Genomic DNA, 27273 nt, shown 5'->3' with positions numbered 1-27273 from the left:
AATCAATAAACTTGAATAATTATTGATATAAATAAGCCTGGCCGCTCTGTTTTGTTAACCACATTAAGAAAATAAATATAAATTTTGAATTAATTCCAGCTCCAAAATACATATATCTGGCAGATTGCCGTGTTGAAATACCAAATTTTGGTAAATTTCTTCAGTCAAACAGGGTTTTGAAGATACATTGACACTAGCAATTGATTAACAATTCAATAAACTTGAATAATTATTGATATGAATAAGCCTGGCAGCTCTGTTTTGTTAACCACATTAAGAAAATAAATATAAATTTTGAATTAATACCAGCTCCAAAATACATATATCTGGCAGATTGCCGTGTTGAAATGCCAAATTTTGGTAAATTTCTTCAGTCAAACAGGGTTTTGAATAAACATTGACACTAGCAATTGATTAACAAATCAATAAACTTGATAAATTTGTGATATAAATAAGCCTGGCAGCTCTGTTTTGTTAACCACACTAAGAAAATAAATATAAATTTTGAATTAAATCCAGCTCCAAAATCCATTTATCTGGCAGATTGTCGTGTTGAAATGCCAAATTTTGGTAAATTTCTTCAGTCAAACAGGGTTTTGAATAAACATTGACACTAGCAATTGATTAACAAATCAATAAGCTTAATAAATTTGTGATATAAATAAGCCTGGCAGCTCTGTTTTGTTAACCATACTAAGAAAATAAATATAAATTTTGAAAAATTCTTAAGAATAATGAATATTTCCAGCTCCAAAATCCATTTATCTGGCAGATTGTAGTGTTGAAATGCCAAATTTTGGTAAATTTCTTCAGTAAAACAGGATTTTGAAGATACATTGACACTAGCAATTGATTAACAAATCAATAAACTTGAATAATTATTCATATAAATAAGCCTGGCAGCTCTGTTTTGTTAACCACACTAAGAAAATAAATAAAAATTTTGAATTAATTCCAGCTCCAAAATCAATTTATCTAGCAGATTGCCGTGTTGAAATGCCAAATTTTGGTAAATTTCTTCAGTCAAACAGGATTTTGAAGATACATTGACACTAGCAATTGATTAACAAATCAATAAACTTGAATAATTATTCATATATATAAGCCTGGCAGCTCTGTTTTGTTAACCACACTAAGAAAATAAATATAAATTTTGAATTAATTCTTAAGAATTATGAATATTTCCAGCTCCAAAATCCATTTATCTGGCAGATTGCCGTGTTGAAATGCCAAATTTTGGTAAATTTCTTCAGTCAAACAGGGTTTTGAAGATACATTGACACTAGCAATTGATTAACAATTCAATAAACTTGAATAACTATTGATATGAATAAGCCTGGCAGCTCTGTTTTGTTAACCACACTAAGAAAATAAATATAAATTTTGAATTAATTCCAGCTCCAAAATCCATTTATCTGGCAGATTGCCGTGTTGAAATGCCAAATTTTGGTAAATTTCTTCAGTCAAACAGGGTTTTGAAGATACATTGACACTAGCAATTGATTAACAATTCAATAAACTTGAATAACTATTGATATGAATAAGCCTGGCAGCTCTGTTTTGTTAACCACACTAAGAAAATAAATATAAATTTTGAATTAATTCCAGCTCCAAAATCCATTTATCTGGCAGATTGCCGTGTTGAAATGCCAAATTTTGGTAAATTTCTTCAGTCATACAGGGTTTTGAATAAACATTGACACTAGCAATTGATTAACAAATCAATAAACTTGATAAATTTGTGATATAAATAAGCCTGGCAGCTCTGTTTTGTTAACCACACTAAGAAAATAAATATAAATTTTGAATTAAATCCAGCTCCAAAATCCATTTATCTGGCAGATTGTCGTGTTGAAATGCCAAATTTTGGTAAATTTCTTCAGTCAAACAGGGTTTTGAATAAACATTGACACTAGCAATTGATTAACAAATCAATAAACTTGATAAATTTGTGATATAAATAAGCCTGGCAGCTCTGTTTTGTTAACCATACTAAGAAAATAAATATAAATTTTGAAAAATTCTTAAGAATAATGAATATTTCCAGCTCCAAAATCCATTTATCTGGCAGATTGTAGTGTTGAAATGCCAAATTTCTGTAAATTTCTTCAGTCAAACAGGATTTTGAAGATACATTGACACTAGCAATTGATTAACAAATCAATAAACTTGAATAATTATTCATATAAATAAGCCTGGCAGCTCTGTTTTGTTAACCACACTAAGAAAATAAATATAAATTTTGAATTAATTCCAGCTCCAAAATCAATTTATCTAGCAGATTGCCGTGTTGAAATGCCAAATTTTGGTAAATTTCTTCAGTCAAACAGGATTTTGAAGATACATTGACACTAGCAATTGATAACAAATCAATAAACTTGAATAATTATTCATATAAATAAGCCTGGCAGCTCTGTTTTGTTAACCACATTAGGAAAAAAAATATAAATTTTGAATTAATTCCAGCTCCAAAATACATATATCTTGCAGATTGCCGTGTTGAAATGCCAAATTTTGGTAAATTTCTTCAGTCAAACAGGGTTTTGAAGATACTTTGACACTAGCAATTGATTAACAAATCAATAAACTTGAATAATTATTGATATAAATAAGCCTGGCCGCTCTGTTTTGTTAACCACATTAAGAAAATAAATATAAATTTTGAATTAATTCCAGCTCCAAAATACATATATCTGGCAGATTGCCGTGTTGAAATACCAAATTTTGGTAAATTTCTTCAGTCAAACAGGGTTTTGAAGATACATTGACACTAGCAATTGATTAACAATTCAATAAACTTGAATAATTATTGATATGAATAAGCCTGGCAGCTCTGTTTTGTTAACCACATTAAGAAAATAAATATAAATTTTGAATTAATACCAGCTCCAAAATACATATATCTGGCAGATTGCCGTGTTGAAATGCCAAATTTTGGTAAATTTCTTCAGTCAAACAGGGTTTTGAATAAACATTGACACTAGCAATTGATTAACAAATCAATAAACTTGATAAATTTGTGATATAAATAAGCCTGGCAGCTCTGTTTTGTTAACCACACTAAGAAAATAAATATAAATTTTGAATTAAATCCAGCTCCAAAATCCATTTATCTGGCAGATTGTCGTGTTGAAATGCCAAATTTTGGTAAATTTCTTCAGTCAAACAGGGTTTTGAATAAACATTGACACTAGCAATTGATTAACAAATCAATAAGCTTGATAAATTTGTGATATAAATAAGCCTGGCAGCTCTGTTTTGTTAACCATACTAAGAAAATAAATATAAATTTTGAAAAATTCTTAAGAATAATGAATATTTCCAGCTCCAAAATCCATTTATCTGGCAGATTGTAGTGTTGAAATGCCAAATTTTGGTAAATTTCTTCAGTAAAACAGGATTTTGAAGATACATTGACACTAGCAATTGATTAACAAATCAATAAACTTGAATAATTATTCATATGAATAAGCCTGGCAGCTCTGTTTTGTTAACCACACTAAGAAAATAAATAAAAATTTTGAATTAATTCCAGCTCCAAAATCAATTTATCTAGCAGATTGCCGTGTTGAAATGCCAAATTTTGGTAAATTTCTTCAGTCAAACAGGATTTTGAAGATACATTGACACTAGCAATTGATTAACAAATCAATAAACTTGATAAATTTGTGATATAAATAAGCCTGGCAGCTCTGTTTTGTTAACCACACTAAGAAAATAAATATAAATTTTGAATTAAATCCAGCTCCAAAATCCATTTATCTGGCAGATTGTCGTGTTGAAATGCCAAATTTTGGTAAATTTCTTCAGTCAAACAGGGTTTTGAATAAACATTGACACTAGCAATTGATTAACAAATCAATAAACTTGATAAATTTGTGATATAAATAAGCCTGGCAGCTCTGTTTTGTTAACCATACTAAGAAAATAAATATAAATTTTGAAAAATTCTTAAGAATAATGAATATTTCCAGCTCCAAAATCCATTTATCTGGCAGATTGCCGTGTTGAAATGCCAAATTTTGGTAAATTTCTTCAGTCAAACAGGGTTTTGAAGATACATTGACACTAGCAATTGATTAACAATTCAATAAACTTGAATATTTATTGATATAAATAAGCCTGGCAGCTCTGTTTTGTTAACCACACTAAGTAAATAAATATAAATTTTGAATTAATTCCAGCTCCAAAATCCATTTATCTAGCAGATTGCCGTGTTGAAATGCCAAATTTTGGTAAATTTCTTCAGTCAAACAGGATTTTGAAGATACATTGACACTAGCAATTGATTAACAAATCAATAAACTTGAATAATTATTCATATATATAAGCCTGGCAGCTCTGTTTTGCTAACCACACTAAGAAAATAAATATAAATTTTGAATTAATTCTTAAGAATTATGAATATTTCCAGCTCCAAAATCCATTTATCTGGCAGATTGCCGTGTTGAAATGCCAAATTTTGGTAAATTTCTTCAGTCAAACAGGGTTTTGAAGATACATTGACACTAGCAATTGATTAACAATTCAATAAACTTGAATAATTATTCATATAAATAAGCCTGGCAGCTCTGTTTTGTTAACCACACTAAGAAAATAAATAAAAATTTTGAATTAATTCCAGCTCCAAAATCAATTTATCTAGCAGATTGCCGTGTTGAAATGCCAAATTTTGGTAAATTTCTTCAGTCAAACAGGATTTTGAAGATACATTGACACTAGCAATTGATTAACAAATCAATAAACTTGATAAATTTGTGATATAAATAAGCCTGGCAGCTCTGTTTTGTTAACCACACTAAGAAAATAAATATAAATTTTGAATTAAATCCAGCTCCAAAATCCATTTATCTGGCAGATTGTCGTGTTGAAATGCCAAATTTTGGTAAATTTCTTCAGTCAAACAGGGTTTTGAATAAACATTGACACTAGCAATTGATTAACAAATCAATAAACTTGATAAATTTGTGATATAAATAAGCCTGGCAGCTCTGTTTTGTTAACCATACTAAGAAAATAAATATAAATTTTGAAAAATTCTTAAGAATAATGATTATTTCCAGCTCCAAAATCCTTTTATCTGGCAGATTGCCGTGTTGAAATGCCAAATTTTGGTAAATTTCTTCAGTCAAACAGGGTTTTGAAGATACATTGACACTAGCAATTGATTAACAATTCAATAAACTTGAATATTTATTGATATAAATAAGCCTGGCAGCTCTGTTTTGTTAACCACACTAAGTAAATAAATATAAATTTTGAATTAATTCCAGCTCCAAAATCCATTTATCTAGCAGATTGCCGTGTTGAAATGCCAAATTTTGGTAAATTTCTTCAGTCAAACAGGATTTTGAAGATACATTGACACTAGCAATTGATTAACAAATCAATAAACTTGAATAATTATTCATATATATAAGCCTGGCAGCTCTGTTTTGCTAACCACACTAAGAAAATAAATATAAATTTTGAATTAATTCTTAAGAATTATGAATATTTCCAGCTCCAAAATCCATTTATCTGGCAGATTGCCGTGTTGAAATGCCAAATTTTGGTAAATTTCTTCAGTCAAACAGGGTTTTGAAGATACATTAACACTAGCAATTGATTAACAATTCAATAAACTTGAATAACTATTGATATGAATAAGCCTGGCAGCTCTGTTTTGTTAACCACACTAAGAAAATAAATATAAATTTTGAATTAATTCCAGCTCCAAAATCCATTTATCTGGCAGATTGCCGTGTTGAAATGCCAAATTTTGGTAAATTTCTTCAGTCATACAGGGTTTTGAATAAACATTGACACTAGCAATTGATTAACAAATCAATAAATTTGATAAATTTGTGATATAAATAAGCCTGGCAGCTCTGTTTTGTTAACCACACTAAGAAAATAAATATAAATTTTGAAAAATTCTTAAGAATAATGAATATTTCCAGCTCCAAAATCCATTTATCTGGCAGATTGTAGTGTTGAAATGCCAAATTTTGGTAAATTTCTTCAGTCAAACAGGATTTTGAAGATACATTGACACTAGCAATTGATTAACAAATCAATAAACATGAATAATTATTCATATAAATAAGCCTGGCAGCTCTGTTTTGTTAACCACACTAAGAAAATAAATATAAATTTTGAATTAATTCCAGCTCCAAAATCAATTTATCTAGCAGATTGCCGTGTTGAAATGCCAAATTTTGGTAAATTTCTTCAGTCAAACAGGATTTTGAAGATACATTGACACTAGCAATTGATAACAAATCAATAAACTTGAATAATTATTCATATAAATAAGCCTGGCAGCTCTGTTTTGTTAACCACATTAGGAAAATAAATATAAATTTTGAATTAATTCCAGCTCCAAAATACATATCTGGCAGATTGCCGTGTTGAAATGCCAAATTTTGGTAAATTTCTTCAGTCAAACAGGGTTTTGAAGATACATTGACACTAGCAATTGATTAACAAATCAATAAACTTGAATAATTATTGATATAAATAAGCCTGGCAGCTCTGTTTTGTTAACCACATTAAGAAAATAAATATAAATTTTGAATTAATTCCAGCTCCAAAATACATATATCTGGCAGATTGCCGTGTTGAAATGCCAAATTTTGGTAAATTTCTTCAGTCAAACAGGGTTTTGAAGATACATTGACACTAGCAATTGATTAACAAATCAATAAACTTGAATATTTATTGATATGAATAAGCCTGGCAGCTCTGTTTTGTTAACCTAATTAAGAAAATAAATATAAATTTTGAATTAATTCCAGCTCCAAAATCCATTTATCTGGCAGATTGCCGTGTTGAAATGCCAAATTTTGGTAAATTTCTTCAGTCATACAGGGTTTTGAATAAACATTGACACTAGCAATTGATTAACAAATCAATAAACTTGATAAATTTGTGATATAAATAAGCCTGGCAGCTCTGTTTTGTTAACCACACTAAGAAAATAAATATAAATTTTGAATTAAATCCAGCTCCAAAATCCATTTATCTGGCAGATTGTCGTGTTGAAATGCCAAATTTTGGTAAATTTCTTCAGTCAAACAGGGTTTTGAATAAACATTGACACTAGCAATTGATTAACAAATCAATAAACTTGATAAATTTGTGATATAAATAAGCCTGGCAGCTCTGTTTTGTTAACCATACTAAGAAAATAAATATAAATTTTGAAAATTTCTTAAGAATAATGAATATTTCCAGCTCCAAAATCCATTTATCTGGCAGATTGTCGTGTTGAAATGCCAAATTTTGGTAAATTTCTTCAGTCAAACAGGGTTTTGAATAAACATTGACACTAGCAATTGATTAACAAATCAATAAACTTGATAAATTTGTGATATAAATAAGCCTGGCAGCTCTGTTTTGTTAACCATACTGAGAAAATAAATATAAATTTTGAAAAATTCTTAAGAATAATGAATATTTCCAGCTCCAAAATCCATTTATCAGGCAGATTGCCGTGTTGAAATGCCAAATTTTGGTAAATTTCTTCAGTCAAACCGGGTTTTGAAGAAACGTTGACACTAGCAATTGATTAACAAATCAATAAACTTGAATATTTATTGATATGAATAAGCCTGGCAGCTCTGTTTTGTTAACCTAATTAAGAAAATAAATATAAATTTTGAATTAATTCCAGCTCCAAAATCCATTTATCTGGCAGATTGCCGTGTTGAAATGCCAAATTTTGGTAAATTTCTTCAGTCAAACAGGATTTTGAAGATACATTGACACTAGCAATTGATTAACAAATCAATAAACTTGAATATTTATTGATATAAACAAGCCTGGCAGCTCTGTTTTGTTAACCACACTAAGAAAATAAATATAAATTTTGAATTAATTCTTAAGAATAATGAATATTTCCAGCTCCAAAATCCATTTATCTGGCAGATTGCCGTGTTGAAATGCCAAATTTTGGTAAATTTCTTCAGTCAAACAGGGTTTTTAATAAACATTGACACTAGCAATTGATTAACAAATCAATAAACTTGAATAATTATTCATATATATAAGCCTGGCAGCTCTGTTTTGTTAACCACACTAAGAAAATAAATATAAATTTTGAATTAATTCTTAAGAATTATGAATATTTCCAGCTCCAAAATCCATTTATCTGGCAGATTGCAGTGTTGAAATGCCAAATTTTGGTAAATTTCTTCAGTCAAACAGGGTTTTGAAGATACATTGACACTAGAAATTGATTAACAATTCAATAAACTTGAATAATTATTGATATGAATAAGCCTGGCAGCTCTTTTCTGTTAACCACATTAAGAAAATAAATATAAATTTTGAATTAATTCCAGCTCCAAAATACATATATCTGGCAGATTGCCGAGTTGAAATGCCAAATTTTGGTAAATTTCTTCAGTCAAACAGGGTTTTGAAGATACATTGACACTAGCAATTGATTAACAATTCAATAAACTTGAATAATTATTGATATATATAAGCCTGGCAGCTCTGTTTTGTTAACCACACTAAGAAAATAAATATAAATTTTGAATTAATTCTTAAGAATTATGAATATTTCCAGCTCCAAAATCCATTTATCTGGCAGATTGCAGTGTTGAAATGCCAAATTTTGGTAAATTTCTTCAGTCAAACAGGGTTTTGAAGATACATTGACACTAGAAATTGATTAACAATTCAATAAACTTGAATAATTATTGATATGAATAAGCCTGGCAGCTCTTTTCTGTTAACCACATTAAGAAAATAAATATAAATTTTGAATTAATTCCAGCTCCAAAATACATATATCTGGCAGATTGCCGAGTTGAAATGCCAAATTTTGGTAAATTTCTTCAGTCAAACAGGGTTTTGAAGATACATTGACACTAGCAATTGATTAACAATTCAATAAACTTGAATAATTATTGATATATATAAGCCTGGCAGCTCTGTTTTGTTAACCACACTAAGAAAATAAATATAAATTTTGAATTAATTCTTAAGAATTATGAATATTTCCAGCTCCAAAATCCATTTATCTGGCAGATTGCAGTGTTGAAATGCCAAATTTTGGTAAATTTCTTCAGTCAAACAGGGTTTTGAAGATACATTGACACTAGAAATTGATTAACAATTCAATAAACTTGAATAATTATTGATATGAATAAGCCTGGCAGCTCTTTTCTGTTAACCACATTAAGAAAATAAATATAAATTTTGAATTAATTCCAGCTCCAAAATACATATATCTGGCAGATTGCCGAGTTGAAATGCCAAATTTTGGTAAATTTCTTCAGTCAAACAGGGTTTTGAAGATACATTGACACTAGCAATTGATTAACAATTCAATAAACTTGAATAATTATTGATATATATAAGCCTGGCAGCTCTGTTTTGTTAACCACACTAAGAAAATAAATATAAATTTTGAATTAATTCTTAAGAATTATGAATATTTCCAGCTCCAAAATCCATTTATCTGGCAGATTGCAGTGTTGAAATGCCAAATTTTGGTAAATTTCTTCAGTCAAACAGGGTTTTGAAGATACATTGACACTAGAAATTGATTAACAATTCAATAAACTTGAATAATTATTGATATGAATAAGCCTGGCAGCTCTTTTCTGTTAACCACATTAAGAAAATAAATATAAATTTTGAATTAATTCCAGCTCCAAAATACATATATCTGGCAGATTGCCGAGTTGAAATGCCAAATTTTGGTAAATTTCTTCAGTCAAACAGGGTTTTGAAGATACATTGACACTAGCAATTGATTAACAATTCAATAAACTTGAATAATTATTGATATATATAAGCCTGGCAGCTCTGTTTTGTTAACCACACTAAGAAAATAAATATAAATTTTGAATTAATTCTTAAGAATTATGAATATTTCCAGCTCCAAAATCCATTTATCTGGCAGATTGCAGTGTTGAAATGCCAAATTTTGGTAAATTTCTTCAGTCAAACAGGGTTTTGAAGATACATTGACACTAGAAATTGATTAACAATTCAATAAACTTGAATAATTATTGATATGAATAAGCCTGGCAGCTCTTTTCTGTTAACCACATTAAGAAAATAAATATAAATTTTGAATTAATTCCAGCTCCAAAATACATATATCTGGCAGATTGCCGAGTTGAAATGCCAAATTTTGGTAAATTTCTTCAGTCAAACAGGGTTTTGAAGATACATTGACACTAGCAATTGATTAACAATTCAATAAACTTGAATAATTATTGATATATATAAGCCTGGCAGCTCTGTTTTGTTAACCACACTAAGAAAATAAATATAAATTTTGAATTAATTCTTAAGAATTATGAATATTTCCAGCTCCAAAATCCATTTATCTGGCAGATTGCAGTGTTGAAATGCCAAATTTTGGTAAATTTCTTCAGTCAAACAGGGTTTTGAAGATACATTGACACTAGAAATTGATTAACAATTCAATAAACTTGAATAATTATTGATATGAATAAGCCTGGCAGCTCTTTTCTGTTAACCACATTAAGAAAATAAATATAAATTTTGAATTAATTCCAGCTCCAAAATACATATATCTGGCAGATTGCCGAGTTGAAATGCCAAATTTTGGTAAATTTCTTCAGTCAAACAGGGTTTTGAAGATACATTGACACTAGCAATTGATTAACAATTCAATAAACTTGAATAATTATTGATATATATAAGCCTGGCAGCTCTGTTTTGTTAACCACACTAAGAAAATAAATATAAATTTTGAATTAATTCTTAAGAATTATGAATATTTCCAGCTCCAAAATCCATTTATCTGGCAGATTGCAGTGTTGAAATGCCAAATTTTGGTAAATTTCTTCAGTCAAACAGGGTTTTGAAGATACATTGACACTAGAAATTGATTAACAATTCAATAAACTTGAATAATTATTGATATGAATAAGCCTGGCAGCTCTTTTCTGTTAACCACATTAAGAAAATAAATATAAATTTTGAATTAATTCCAGCTCCAAAATACATATATCTGGCAGATTGCCGAGTTGAAATGCCAAATTTTGGTAAATTTCTTCAGTCAAACAGGGTTTTGAAGATACATTGACACTAGCAATTGATTAACAATTCAATAAACTTGAATAATTATTGATATATATAAGCCTGGCAGCTCTGTTTTGTTAACCACACTAAGAAAATAAATATAAATTTTGAATTAATTCTTAAGAATTATGAATATTTCCAGCTCCAAAATCCATTTATCTGGCAGATTGCCGTGTTGAAATGCCAAATTTTGGTAAATTTCTTCAGTCATACAGGGTTTTGAATAAACATTGACACTAGCAATTGATTAACAAATCAATAAATTTGATAAATTTGTGATATAAATAAGCCTGGCAGCTCTGTTTTGTTAACCACACTAAGAAAATAAATATAAATTTTGAAAAATTCTTAAGAATAATGAATATTTCCAGCTCCAAAATCCATTTATCTGGCAGATTGTAGTGTTGAAATGCCAAATTTTGGTAAATTTCTTCAGTCAAACAGGATTTTGAAGATACATTGACACTAGCAATTGATTAACAAATCAATAAACATGAATAATTATTCATATAAATAAGCCTGGCAGCTCTGTTTTGTTAACCACACTAAGAAAATAAATATAAATTTTGAATTAATTCCAGCTCCAAAATCAATTTATCTAGCAGATTGCCGTGTTGAAATGCCAAATTTTGGTAAATTTCTTCAGTCAAACAGGATTTTGAAGATACATTGACACTAGCAATTGATAACAAATCAATAAACTTGAATAATTATTCATATAAATAAGCCTGGCAGCTCTGTTTTGTTAACCACATTAGGAAAATAAATATAAATTTTGAATTAATTCCAGCTCCAAAATACATATCTGGCAGATTGCCGTGTTGAAATGCCAAATTTTGGTAAATTTCTTCAGTCAAACAGGGTTTTGAAGATACATTGACACTAGCAATTGATTAACAAATCAATAAACTTGAATAATTATTGATATAAATAAGCCTGGCAGCTCTGTTTTGTTAACCACATTAAGAAAATAAATATAAATTTTGAATTAATTCCAGCTCCAAAATACATATATCTGGCAGATTGCCGTGTTGAAATGCCAAATTTTGGTAAATTTCTTCAGTCAAACAGGGTTTTGAAGATACATTGACACTAGCAATTGATTAACAAATCAATAAACTTGAATATTTATTGATATGAATAAGCCTGGCAGCTCTGTTTTGTTAACCTAATTAAGAAAATAAATATAAATTTTGAATTAATTCCAGCTCCAAAATCCATTTATCTGGCAGATTGCCGTGTTGAAATGCCAAATTTTGGTAAATTTCTTCAGTCATACAGGGTTTTGAATAAACATTGACACTAGCAATTGATTAACAAATCAATAAACTTGATAAATTTGTGATATAAATAAGCCTGGCAGCTCTGTTTTGTTAACCACACTAAGAAAATAAATATAAATTTTGAATTAAATCCAGCTCCAAAATCCATTTATCTGGCAGATTGTCGTGTTGAAATGCCAAATTTTGGTAAATTTCTTCAGTCAAACAGGGTTTTGAATAAACATTGACACTAGCAATTGATTAACAAATCAATAAACTTGATAAATTTGTGATATAAATAAGCCTGGCAGCTCTGTTTTGTTAACCATACTAAGAAAATAAATATAAATTTTGAAAATTTCTTAAGAATAATGAATATTTCCAGCTCCAAAATCCATTTATCTGGCAGATTGTAGTGTTGAAATGCCAAATTTTGGTAAATTTCTTCAGTCAAACAGGATTTTGAAGATACATTGACACTAGCAATTGATTAACAAATCAATAAACTTGAATAATTATTCATATAAATAAGCCTGGCAGCTCTGTTTTGTTAACCACACTAAGAAAATAAATATAAATTTTGAATTAATTCCAGCTCCAAAATCAATTTATCTAGCAGATTGCCGTGTTGAAATGCCAAATTTTGGTAAATTTCTTCAGTCAAACAGGATTTTGAAGATACATTGACACTAGCAATTGATAACAAATCAATAAACTTGAATAATTATTCATATAAATAAGCCTGGCAGCTCTGTTTTGTTAACCACATTAGGAAAATAAATATAAATTTTGAATTAATTCCAGCTCCAAAATACATATATCTGGCAGATTGCCGTGTTGAAATGCCAAATTTTGGTAAATTTCTTCAGTCAAACAGGGTTTTGAAGATACATTGACACTAGCAATTGATTAACAATTCAATAAACTTGAATAATTATTGATATGAATAAGCCTGGCAGCTCTGTTTTGTTAACCACACTAAGAAAATAAATATAAATTTTGAATTAATTCCAGCTCCAAAATCCATTTATCTGGCAGATTGTCGTGTTGAAATGCCAAATTTTGGTAAATTTCTTCAGTCAAACAGGGTTTTGAATAAACATTGACACTAGCAATTGATTAACAAATCAATAAACTTGATAAATTTGTGATATAAATAAGCCTGGCAGCTCTGTTTTGTTAACCATACTGAGAAAATAAATATAAATTTTGAAAAATTCTTAAGAATAATGAATATTTCCAGCTCCAAAATCCATTTATCAGGCAGATTGCCGTGTTGAAATGCCAAATTTTGGTAAATTTCTTCAGTCAAACCGGGTTTTGAAGAAACGTTGACACTAGCAATTGATTAACAAATCAATAAACTTGAATATTTATTGATATGAATAAGCCTGGCAGCTCTGTTTTGTTAACCTAATTAAGAAAATAAATATAAATTTTGAATTAATTCCAGCTCCAAAATCCATTTATCTGGCAGATTGCCGTGTTGAAATGCCAAATTTTGGTAAATTTCTTCAGTCAAACAGGATTTTGAAGATACATTGACACTAGCAATTGATTAACAAATCAATAAACTTGAATATTTATTGATATAAACAAGCCTGGCAGCTCTGTTTTGTTAACCACACTAAGAAAATAAATATAAATTTTGAATTAATTCTTAAGAATAATGAATATTTCCAGCTCCAAAATCCATTTATCTGGCAGATTGCCGTGTTGAAATGCCAAATTTTGGTAAATTTCTTCAGTCAAACAGGGTTTTTAATAAACATTGACACTAGCAATTGATTAACAAATCAATAAACTTGAATAATTATTCATATATATAAGCCTGGCAGCTCTGTTTTGTTAACCACACTAAGAAAATAAATATAAATTTTGAATTAATTCTTAAGAATTATGAATATTTCCAGCTCCAAAATCCATTTATCTGGCAGATTGCAGTGTTGAAATGCCAAATTTTGGTAAATTTCTTCAGTCAAACAGGGTTTTGAAGATACATTGACACTAGAAATTGATTAACAATTCAATAAACTTGAATAATTATTGATATGAATAAGCCTGGCAGCTCTTTTCTGTTAACCACATTAAGAAAATAAATATAAATTTTGAATTAATTCCAGCTCCAAAATACATATATCTGGCAGATTGCCGTGTTGAAATGCCAAATTTTGGTAAATTTCTTCAGTCAAACAGGGTTTTGAAGATACATTGACACTAGCAATTGATTAACAAATCAATAAACTTGAATCATTATTGATATAAATAAGCCTGGCAGCTCTGTTTTGTTAACCACATTAAGAAAATAAATATAAATTTTGAATTAATTCCAGCTCCAAAATACATATATCTGGCAGATTGCCGTGTTGAAATGCCAAATTTTGGTAAATTTCTTCAGTCAAACAGGGTTTTGAAGATACATTGACACTAGCAATTGATTAACAATTCAATAAACTTGAATAATTATTGATATGAATAAGCCTGGCAGCTCTGTTTTGTTAACCACACTAAGAAAATAAATATAAATTTTGAATTAATTCCAGCTCCAAAATCCATTTATCTGGCAGATTGTCGTGTTGAAATGCCAAATTTTGGTAAATTTCTTCAGTCAAACAGGGTTTTGAATAAACATTGACACTAGCAATTGATTAACAAATCAATAAACTTGATAAATTTGTGATATAAATAAGCCTGGCAGCTCTGTTTTGTTAACCATACTGAGAAAATAAATATAAATTTTGAAAAATTCTTAAGAATAATGAATATTTCCAGCTCCAAAATCCATTTATCAGGCAGATTGCCGTGTTGAAATGCCAAATTTTGGTAAATTTCTTCAGTCAAACCGGGTTTTGAAGAAACGTTGACACTAGCAATTGATTAACAAATCAATAAACTTGAATATTTATTGATATGAATAAGCCTGGCAGCTCTGTTTTGTTAACCTAATTAAGAAAATAAATATAAATTTTGAATTAATTCCAGCTCCAAAATCCATTTATCTGGCAGATTGCCGTGTTGAAATGCCAAATTTTGGTAAATTTCTTCAGTCAAACAGGATTTTGAAGATACATTGACACTAGCAATTGATTAACAAATCAATAAACTTGAATATTTATTGATATAAACAAGCCTGGCAGCTCTGTTTTGTTAACCACACTAAGAAAATAAATATAAATTTTGAATTAATTCTTAAGAATAATGAATATTTCCAGCTCCAAAATCCATTTATCTGGCAGATTGCCGTGTTGAAATGCCAAATTTTGGTAAATTTCTTCAGTCAAACAGGGTTTTTAATAAACATTGACACTAGCAATTGATTAACAAATCAATAAACTTGAATAATTATTCATATATATAAGCCTGGCAGCTCTGTTTTGTTAACCACACTAAGAAAATAAATATAAATTTTGAATTAATTCTTAAGAATTATGAATATTTCCAGCTCCAAAATCCATTTATCTGGCAGATTGCAGTGTTGAAATGCCAAATTTTGGTAAATTTCTTCAGTCAAACAGGGTTTTGAAGATACATTGACACTAGAAATTGATTAACAATTCAATAAACTTGAATAATTATTGATATGAATAAGCCTGGCAGCTCTTTTCTGTTAACCACATTAAGAAAATAAATATAAATTTTGAATTAATTCCAGCTCCAAAATACATATATCTGGCAGATTGCCGAGTTGAAATGCCAAATTTTGGTAAATTTCTTCAGTCAAACAGGGTTTTGAAGATACATTGACACTAGCAATTGATTAACAATTCAATAAACTTGAATAATTATTGATATATATAAGCCTGGCAGCTCTGTTTTGTTAACCACACTAAGAAAATAAATATAAATTTTGAATTAATTCTTAAGAATTATGAATATTTCCAGCTCCAAAATCCATTTATCTGGCAGATTGCAGTGTTGAAATGCCAAATTTTGGTAAATTTCTTCAGTCAAACAGGGTTTTGAAGATACATTGACACTAGAAATTGATTAACAATTCAATAAACTTGAATAATTATTGATATGAATAAGCCTGGCAGCTCTTTTCTGTTAACCACATTAAGAAAATAAATATAAATTTTGAATTAATTCCAGCTCCAAAATACATATATCTGGCAGATTGCCGAGTTGAAATGCCAAATTTTGGTAAATTTCTTCAGTCAAACAGGGTTTTGAAGATACATTGACACTAGCAATTGATTAACAATTCAATAAACTTGAATAATTATTGATATATATAAGCCTGGCAGCTCTGTTTTGTTAACCACACTAAGAAAATAAATATAAATTTTGAATTAATTCTTAAGAATTATGAATATTTCCAGCTCCAAAATCCATTTATCTGGCAGATTGCAGTGTTGAAATGCCAAATTTTGGTAAATTTCTTCAGTCAAACAGGGTTTTGAAGATACATTGACACTAGAAATTGATTAACAATTCAATAAACTTGAATAATTATTGATATGAATAAGCCTGGCAGCTCTTTTCTGTTAACCACATTAAGAAAATAAATATAAATTTTGAATTAATTCCAGCTCCAAAATACATATATCTGGCAGATTGCCGAGTTGAAATGCCAAATTTTGGTAAATTTCTTCAGTCAAACAGGGTTTTGAAGATACATTGACACTAGCAATTGATTAACAATTCAATAAACTTGAATAATTATTGATATGAATAAGCCTGGCAGCTCTGTTTTGTTAACCACATTAAGAAAATAAATATAAATTTTGAATTAATTCCAGCTCCAAAATCCATTTATCTGGCAGATTGCCGTGTTGAAATGCCAAATTTTGGTAAATTTCTTCAGTCAAACAGGATTTTGAAGATACATTGACACTAGCAATTGATTAACAAATCAATAAACTTGAATAATTATTCATATAAATAAGCCTGGCAGCTCTGTTTTGTTAACCACACTAAGAAAATAAATATAAATTTTGAATTAATTCCAGCTCCAAAATCCATTTATCTAGCAGATTGCCGTGTTGAAATGCCAAATTTTGGTAAATTTCTTCAGTCAAACAGGATTTTGAAGATACATTGACACTAGCAATTGATTAACAAATCAATAAACTTGAATAATTATTCATATATATAAGCCTGGCAGCTCTGTTTTGTTAACCACACTAAGAAAATAAATATAAATTTTGAATTAATTCTTAAGAATTATGAATATTTCCAGCTCCAAAATCCATTTATCTGGCAGATTGCAGTGTTGAAATGCCAAATTTTGGTAAATTTCTTCAGTCAAACAGGGTTTTGAAGATACATTGACACTAGAAATTGATTAACAATTCAATAAACTTGAATAATTATTCATATAAATAAGCCTGGTAGCTCTGTTTTGTTAACCACACTAAGAAAATAAATATAAATATTGAATTAATTCCAGCTCCAAAATCCATTTATCTAGCAGATTGCCGTGTTGAAATGCCAAATTTTGGTAAATTTCTTCAGTCAAACATGATTTTGAAGATACATTGACACTAGCAATTGATTAACAAATCAATAAACTTGAATAATTATTCATATATATAAGCCTGGCAGCTCTGTTTTGTTAACCACACTAAGAAAATAAATATAAATTTTGAATTAATTCTTAAGAATTATGAATATTTCCAGCTCCAAAATCCATTTATCTGGCAGATTGCAGTGTTGAAATGCCAAATTTTGGTAAATTTCTTCAGTCAAACAGGGTTTTGAAGATACATTGACACTAGAAATTGATTAACAATTCAATAAACTTGAATAATTATTGATATGAATAAGCCTGGCAGCTCTTTTTTGTTAACCACATTAAGAAAATAAATATAAATTTTGAATTAATTCCAGCTCCAAAATACATATATCTGGCAGATTGCCGAGTTGAAATGCCAAATTTTGGTAAATTTCTTCAGTCAAACAGGGTTTTGAAGATACATTGACACTAGCAATTGATTAACAAATCAATAAACTTGAATAATTATTCATATATATAAGCCTGGCAGCTCTGTTTTGTTAACCACACTAAGAAAATAAATATAAATTTTGAATTAATTCTTAAGAATTATGAATATTTCCAGCTCCAAAATCCATTTATCTGGCAGATTGCAGTGTTGAAATGCCAAATTTTGGTAAATTTCTTCAGTCAAACAGGGTTTTAAAGATACATTGACACTAGAAATTGATTAACAATTCAATAAACTTGAATAATTATTCATATAAATAAGCCTGGTAGCTCTGTTTTGTTAACCACACTAAGAAAATAAATATAAATATTGAATTAATTCCAGCTCCAAAATCCATTTATCTAGCAGATTGCCGTGTTGAAATGCCAAATTTTGGTAAATTTCTTCAGTCAAACATGATTTTGAAGATACATTGACACTAGCAATTGATTAACAAATCAATAAACTTGAATAATTATTCATATATATAAGCCTGGCAGCTCTGTTTTGTTAACCACACTAAGAAAATAAATATAAATTTTGAATTAATTCTTAAGAATTATGAATATTTCCAGCTCCAAAATCCATTTATCTGGCAGATTGCAGTGTTGAAATGCCAAATTTTGGTAAATTTCTTCAGTCAAACAGGGTTTTGTAGATACATTGACACTAGAAATTGATTAACAATTCAATAAACTTGAATAATTATTGATATGAATAAGCCTGGCAGCTCTTTTTTGTTAACCACATTAAGAAAATAAATATAAATTTTGAATTAATTCCAGCTCCAAAATACATATATCTGGCAGATTGCCGAGTTGAAATGCCAAATTTTGGTAAATTTCTTCAGTCAAACAGGGTTTTGAAGATACATTGACACTAGCAATTGATTAACAATTCAATAAACTTGAATAATTATTGATATGAATAAGCCTGGCAGCTCTTTTTTGTTAACCACAATAAGAAAATAAATATATATTTTGAATTAATTCTAGCTCCAAAATCCATTTATCTGGCAGATTGCAGTGTTGAAATGCCAAATTTTGGTAAATTTCTTCAGTCAAACAGGGTTTTGAAGATACATTGACACTAGAAATTGATTAACAATTCAATAAACTTGAATAATTATTGATATGAATAAGCCTGGCAGCTCTTTTTTGTTAACCACATTAAGAAAATAAATATAAATTTTGAATTAATTCCAGCTCCAAAATACATATATCTGGCAGATTGCCGAGTTGAAATGCCAAATTTTGGTAAATTTCTTCAGTCAAACAGGGTTTTGAAGATACATTGACACTAGCAATTGATTAACAAATCAATCAACTTGAATAATTATTCATATATATAAGCCTGGCAGCTCTGTTTTGTTAACCACACTAAGAAAATAAATATAAATTTTGAATTAATTCTTAAGAATTATGAATATTTCCAGCTCCAAAATCCATTTATCTGGCAGATTGCAGTGTTGAAATGCCAAATTTTGGTAAATTTCTTCAGTCAAACAGGGTTTTGAAGATACATTGACACTAGAAATTGATTAACAATTCAATAAACTTGAATAATTATTCATATAAATAAGCCTGGTAGCTCTGTTTTGTTAACCACACTAAGAAAATAAATATAAATATTGAATTAATTCCAGCTCCAAAATCCATTTATCTAGCAGATTGCCGTGTTGAAATGCCAAATTTTGGTAAATTTCTTCAGTCAAACATGATTTTGAAGATACATTGACACTAGCAATTGATTAACAAATCAATAAACTTGAATAATTATTCATATATATAAGCCTGGCAGCTCTGTTTTGTTAACCACACTAAGAAAATAAATATAAATTTTGAATTAATTCTTAAGAATTATGAATATTTCCAGCTCCAAAATCCATTTATCTGGCAGATTGCAGTGTTGAAATGCCAAATTTTGGTAAATTTCTTCAGTCAAACAGGGTTTTGAAGATACATTGACACTAGAAATTGATTAACAATTCTATAAACTTGAATAATTATTGATATAAATAAGCCTGGCAGCTCTGTTTTGTTAACCACAATAAGAAAATAAATATATATTTTGAATTAATTCTAGCTCCAAAATCCATTTATCTGGCAGATTGCCGTGTTGAAATGCCAAATTTTGGTAAATTTCTTCAGTCAAACAGGGTTTTGAAGATACATTGACACTAGCAATTGATTAACAAATCAATAAACTTGAATATTTATTGATATAAACAAGCCTGGCAGCTCTGTTTTGTTAACCACACTAAGAAAATAAATATAAATTTTGAATTAATTCTTAAGAATAATGAATATTTCCAGCTCCAAAATCCATTTATCTGGCAGATTGCCGTGTTGAAATGCCAAATTTTGGTAAATTTCTTCAGTCAAACAGGGTTTTGAAGATACATTGACACTAGCAATAGATTAACAAATCAATAAACTTGAATAATTATTGATATAAATAAGCCTGGCAGCTCTGTTTTGTTAACCACAATAAGAAAATAAATATATATTTTGAATTAATTCTAGCTCCAAAATCCATTTATCTGGCAGATTGCAGTGTTGAAATGCCAAATTTTGGTAAATTTCTTCAGTCAAACAGGGTTTTGAAGATACATTGACACTAGAAATTGATTAACAATTCAATAAACTTGAATAATTATTGATATGAATAAGCCTGGCAGCTCTTTTTTGTTAACCACATTAAGAAAATAAATATAAATTTTGAATTAATTCCAGCTCCAAAATACATATATCTGGCAGATTGCCGAGTTGAAATGCCAAATTTTGGTAAATTTCTTCAGTCAAACAGGGTTTTGAAGATACATTGACACTAGCAATTGATTAACAAATCAATAAACTTGAATAATTATTCATATATATAAGCCTGGCAGCTCTGTTTTGTTAACCACACTAAGAAAATAAATATAAATTTTGAATTAATTCTTAAGAATTATGAATATTTCCAGCTCCAAAATCCATTTATCTGGCAGATTGCAGTGTTGAAATGCCAAATTTTGGTAAATTTCTTCAGTCAAACAGGGTTTTGAAGATACATTGACACTAGAAATTGATTAACAATTCAATAAACTTGAATAATTATTCATATAAATAAGCCTGGTAGCTCTGTTTTGTTAACCACACTAAGAAAATAAATATAAATATTGAATTAATTCCAGCTCCAAAATCCATTTATCTAGCAGATTGCCGTGTTGAAATGCCAAATTTTGGTAAATTTCTTCAGTCAAACATGATTTTGAAGATACATTGACACTAGCAATTGATTAACAAATCAATAAACTTGAATAATTATTCATATATATAAGCCTGGCAGCTCTGTTTTGTTAACCACACTAAGAAAATAAATATAAATTTTGAATTAATTCTTAAGAATTATGAATATTTCCAGCTCCAAAATCCATTTATCTGGCAGATTGCAGTGTTGAAATGCCAAATTTTGGTAAATTTCTTCAGTCAAACAGGGTTTTGAAGATACATTGACACTAGAAATTGATTAACAAGTCAATAAACTTGAATAATTATTGATATGAATAAGCCTGGCAGCTCTTTTTTGTTAACCACATTAAGAAAATAAATATAAATTTTGAATTAATTCCAGCTCCAAAATACATATATCTGGCAGATTGCCGAGTTGAAATGCCAAATTTTGGTAAATTTCTTCAGTCAAACAGGGTTTTGAAGATACATTGACACTAGCAATTGATTAACAAATCAATAAACTTGAATAATTATTCATATATATAAGCCTGGCAACTCTGTTTTGTTAACCACACTAAGAAAATAAATATAAATTTTGAATTAATTCTTAAGAATTATGAATATTTCCAGCTCCAAAATCCATTTATCTGGCAGATTGCAGTGTTGAAATGCCAAATTTTGGTAAATTTCTTCAGTCAAACAGGGTTTTAAAGATACATTGACACTAGAAATTGATTAACAATTCAATAAACTTGAATAATTATTCATATAAATAAGCCTGGTAGCTCTGTTTTGTTAACCACACTAAGAAAATAAATATAAATATTGAATTAATTCCAGCTCCAAAATCCATTTATCTAGCAGATTGCCGTGTTGAAATGCCAAATTTTGGTAAATTTCTTCAGTCAAACATGATTTTGAAGATACATTGACACTAGCAATTGATTAACAAATCAATAAACTTGAATAATTATTCATATATATAAGCCTGGCAGCTCTGTTTTGTTAACCACACTAAGAAAATAAATATAAATTTTGAATTAATTCTTAAGAATTATGAATATTTCCAGCTCCAAAATCCATTTATCTGGCAGATTGCAGTGTTGAAATGCCAAATTTTGGTAAATTTCTTCAGTCAAACAGGGTTTTGTAGATACATTGACACTAGAAATTGATTAACAATTCAATAAACTTGAATAATTATTGATATGAATAAGCCTGGCAGCTCTTTTTTGTTAACCACATTAAGAAAATAAATATAAATTTTGAATTAATTCCAGCTCCAAAATACATATATCTGGCAGATTGCCGAGTTGAAATGCCAAATTTTGGTAAATTTCTTCAGTCAAACAGGGTTTTGAAGATACATTGACACTAGCAATTGATTAACAATTCAATAAACTTGAATAATTATTGATATGAATAAGCCTGGCAGCTCTTTTTTGTTAACCACAATAAGAAAATAAATATATATTTTGAATTAATTCTAGCTCCAAAATCCATTTATCTGGCAGATTGCAGTGTTGAAATGCCAAATTTTGGTAAATTTCTTCAGTCAAACAGGGTTTTGAAGATACATTGACACTAGAAATTGATTAACAATTCAATAAACTTGAATAATTATTGATATGAATAAGCCTGGCAGCTCTTTTTTGTTAACCACATTAAGAAAATAAATATAAATTTTGAATTAATTCCAGCTCCAAAATACATATATCTGGCAGATTGCCGAGTTGAAATGCCAAATTTTGGTAAATTTCTTCAGTCAAACAGGGTTTTGAAGATACATTGACACTAGCAATTGATTAACAAATCAATCAACTTGAATAATTATTCATATATATAAGCCTGGCAGCTCTGTTTTGTTAACCACACTAAGAAAATAAATATAAATTTTGAATTAATTCTTAAGAATTATGAATATTTCCAGCTCCAAAATCCATTTATCTGGCAGATTGCAGTGTTGAAATGCCAAATTTTGGTAAATTTCTTCAGTCAAACAGGGTTTTGAAGATACATTGACACTAGAAATTGATTAACAATTCAATAAACTTGAATAATTATTCATATAAATAAGCCTGGTAGCTCTGTTTTGTTAACCACACTAAGAAAATAAATATAAATATTGAATTAATTCCAGCTCCAAAATCCATTTATCTAGCAGATTGCCGTGTTGAAATGCCAAATTTTGGTAAATTTCTTCAGTCAAACATGATTTTGAAGATACATTGACACTAGCAATTGATTAACAAATCAATAAACTTGAATAATTATTCATATATATAAGCCTGGCAGCTCTGTTTTGTTAACCACACTAAGAAAATAAATATAAATTTTGAATTAATTCTTAAGAATTATGAATATTTCCAGCTCCAAAATCCATTTATCTGGCAGATTGCAGTGTTGAAATGCCAAATTTTGGTAAATTTCTTCAGTCAAACAGGGTTTTGAAGATACATTGACACTAGAAATTGATTAACAATTCAATAAACTTGAATAATTATTGATATAAATAAGCCTGGCAGCTCTGTTTTGTTAACCACAATAAGAAAATAAATATATATTTTGAATTAATTCTAGCTCCAAAATCCATTTATCTGGCAGATTGCCGTGTTGAAATGCCAAATTTTGGTAAATTTCTTCAGTCAAACAGGGTTTTGAAGATACATTGACACTAGCAATTGATTAACAAATCAATAAACTTGAATATTTATTGATATAAACAAGCCTGGCAGCTCTGTTTTGTTAACCACACTAAGAAAATAAATATAAATTTTGAATTAATTCTTAAGAATAATGAATATTTCCAGCTCCAAAATCCATTTATCTGGCAGATTGCCGTGTTGAAATGCCAAATTTTGGTAAATTTCTTCAGTCAAACAGGGTTTTGAAGATACATTGACACTAACAATAGATTAACAAATCAATAAACTTGAATAATTATTGATATAAATAAGCCTGGCAGCTCTGTTTTGTTAACCACAATAAGAAAATAAATATATATTTTGAATTAATTCTAGCTCCAAAATCCATTTATCTGGCAGATTGCAGTGTTGAAATGCCAAATTTTGGTAAATTTCTTCAGTCAAACAGGGTTTTGAAGATACATTGACACTAGAAATTGATTAACAATTCAATAAACTTGAATAATTATTGATATGAATAAGCCTGGCAGCTCTTTTTTGTTAACCACATTAAGAAAATAAATATAAATTTTGAATTAATTCCAGCTCCAAAATACATATATCTGGCAGATTGCCGAGTTGAAATGCCAAATTTTGGTAAATTTCTTCAGTCAAACAGGGTTTTGAAGATACATTGACACTAGCAATTGATTAACAAATCAATAAACTTGAATAATTATTCATAGATATAAGCCTGGCAGCTCTGTTTTGTTAACCACACTAAGAAAATAAATATAAATTTTGAATTAATTCTTAAGAATTATGAATATTTCCAGCTCCAAAATCCATTTATCTGGCAGATTGCAGTGTTGAAATGCCAAATTTTGGTAAATTTCTTCAGTCAAACAGGGTTTTGAAGATACATTGACACTAGAAATTGATTAACAATTCAATAAACTTGAATAATTATTCATATAAATAAGCCTGGTAGCTCTGTTTTGTTAACCACACTAAGAAAATAAATATAAATATTGAATTAATTCCAGCTCCAAAATCCATTTATCTAGCAGATTGCCGTGTTGAAATGCCAAATTTTGGTAAATTTCTTCAGTCAAACATGATTTTGAAGATACATTGACACTAGCAATTGATTAACAAATCAATAAACTTGAATAATTATTCATATATATAAGCCTGGCAGCTCTGTTTTGTTAACCACACTAAGAAAATAAATATAAATTTTGAATTAATTCTTAAGAATTATGAATATTTCCAGCTCCAAAATCCATTTATCTGGCAGATTGCAGTGTTGAAATGCCAAATTTTGGTAAATTTCTTCAGTCAAACAGGGTTTTGAAGATACATTGACACTAGAAATTGATTAACAATTCAATAAACTTGAATAATTATTGATATGAATAAGCCTGGCAGCTCTTTTTTGTTAACCACATTAAGAAAATAAATATAAATTTTGAATTAATTCCAGCTCCAAAATACATATATCTGGCAGATTGCCGAGTTGAAATGCCAAATTTTGGTAAATTTCTTCAGTCAAACAGGGTTTTGAAGATACATTGACACTAGCAATTGATTAACAATTCAATAAACTTGAATAATTATTGATATGAATAAGCCTGGCAGCTCTGTTTTGTTAACCACATTAAGAAAATAAATAAAAATTTTGAATTAATTCCAGCTCCAAAATCCATTTATCTGGCAGATTGCCGTGTTGAAATGCCAAATTTTGGTAAATTTCTTCAGTCAAACAGGATTTTGAAGATACATTGACACTAGCAATTGATTAACAAATCAATATACTTGAATAATTATTCATATAAATAAGCCTGGCAGCTCTGTTTTGTTAACCACACTAAGAAAATAAATATAAAAATTGAATTAATTCCAGCTCCAAAATCCATTTATCTAGCAGATTGCCGTGTTGAAATGCCAAATTTTGGTAAATTTCTTCAGTCAAACAGGATTTTGAAGATACATTGACACTAGCAATTGATTAACAAATCAATAAACTTGAATAATTATTGATATAAATAAGCCTGGCAGCTCTGTTTTGTTAACCACAATAAGAAAATAAATATATATTTTGAATTAATTCCAGCTCCAAAATCCATTTATCTGGCAGATTGCCGTGTTGAAATGCCAAATTTTGGTAAATTTCTTCAGTCAAACAGGGTTTTGAAGATACATTGACACTAGCAATTGATTAACAAATCAATAAACTTGAATATTTATTGATATAAACAAGCCTGGCAGCTCTGTTTTGTTAACCACACTAAGAAAATAAATATAAATTTTGAATTAAATCCAGCTCCAAAATCCATTTATCTGGCAGATTGTCGTGTTGAAATGCCAAATTTTGGTAAATTTCTTCAGTCAAACAGGGTTTTTAATAAACATTGACACTAGCAATTGATTAACAAATCAATAAACTTGATAAATTTGTGATATAAATAAGCCTGGCAGCTCTGTTTTGTTAACCACTCTAAGAAAATAAATATAAATTTTGAAAAATTCTTAAGAATAATGAATATTTCCAGCTCCAAAATCCATTTATCTGGCAGATTGCAGTGTTGAAATGCGAAATTTTGGTAAATTTCTTCAGTCAAACAGGATTTTGAAGATACATTGACACTAGCAATTGATTAACAAATCAATAAACTTGAATAATTATTCATATAAATAAGCCTGGTAGCTCTGTTTTGTTAACCACACTAAGAAAATAAATATAAATTTTGAATTAATTCCAGCTCCAAAATCCATTTATCTAGCAGATTGCCGTGTTGAAATGCCAAATTTTGGTAAATTTCTTCAGTCAAACAGGATTTTGAAGATACATTGACACTAGCAATTGATTAACAAATCAATAAACTTGAATAATTATTCATATGAATAAGCCTGTAAGCTCTGTTTTGTTAACCACATTAAGAAAATAAATATAAATTTTGAAAAATTCTTAAGAATAATGAATATTTCCAGCTCCAAAATCCATTTATCTGGCAGATTGCCGTGTTGAAATGCCAAATTTTGGTAATTTCTTCAGTCAAACAGGGTTTTTAATAAACATTGACACTAGCAATTGATTAACAAATCAATAAACTTGATAAATTTGTGATATAAATAAGCCTGGCAGCTCTGTTTTGTTAACCACTCTAAGAAAATAAATATAAATTTT

Source organism: Leiobunum rupestre, chromosome 6 (genome assembly GCF_980474605.1).
Source record: "Leiobunum rupestre chromosome 6, qqLeiRupe1.1.hap1, whole genome shotgun sequence".
NCBI classification, from domain to species: Eukaryota; Metazoa; Arthropoda; class Arachnida; order Opiliones; family Sclerosomatidae; genus Leiobunum; species Leiobunum rupestre.
The sequence above is the reverse complement of the archived record's forward strand: the minus strand, read 5'-3'. Positions refer to the sequence as shown.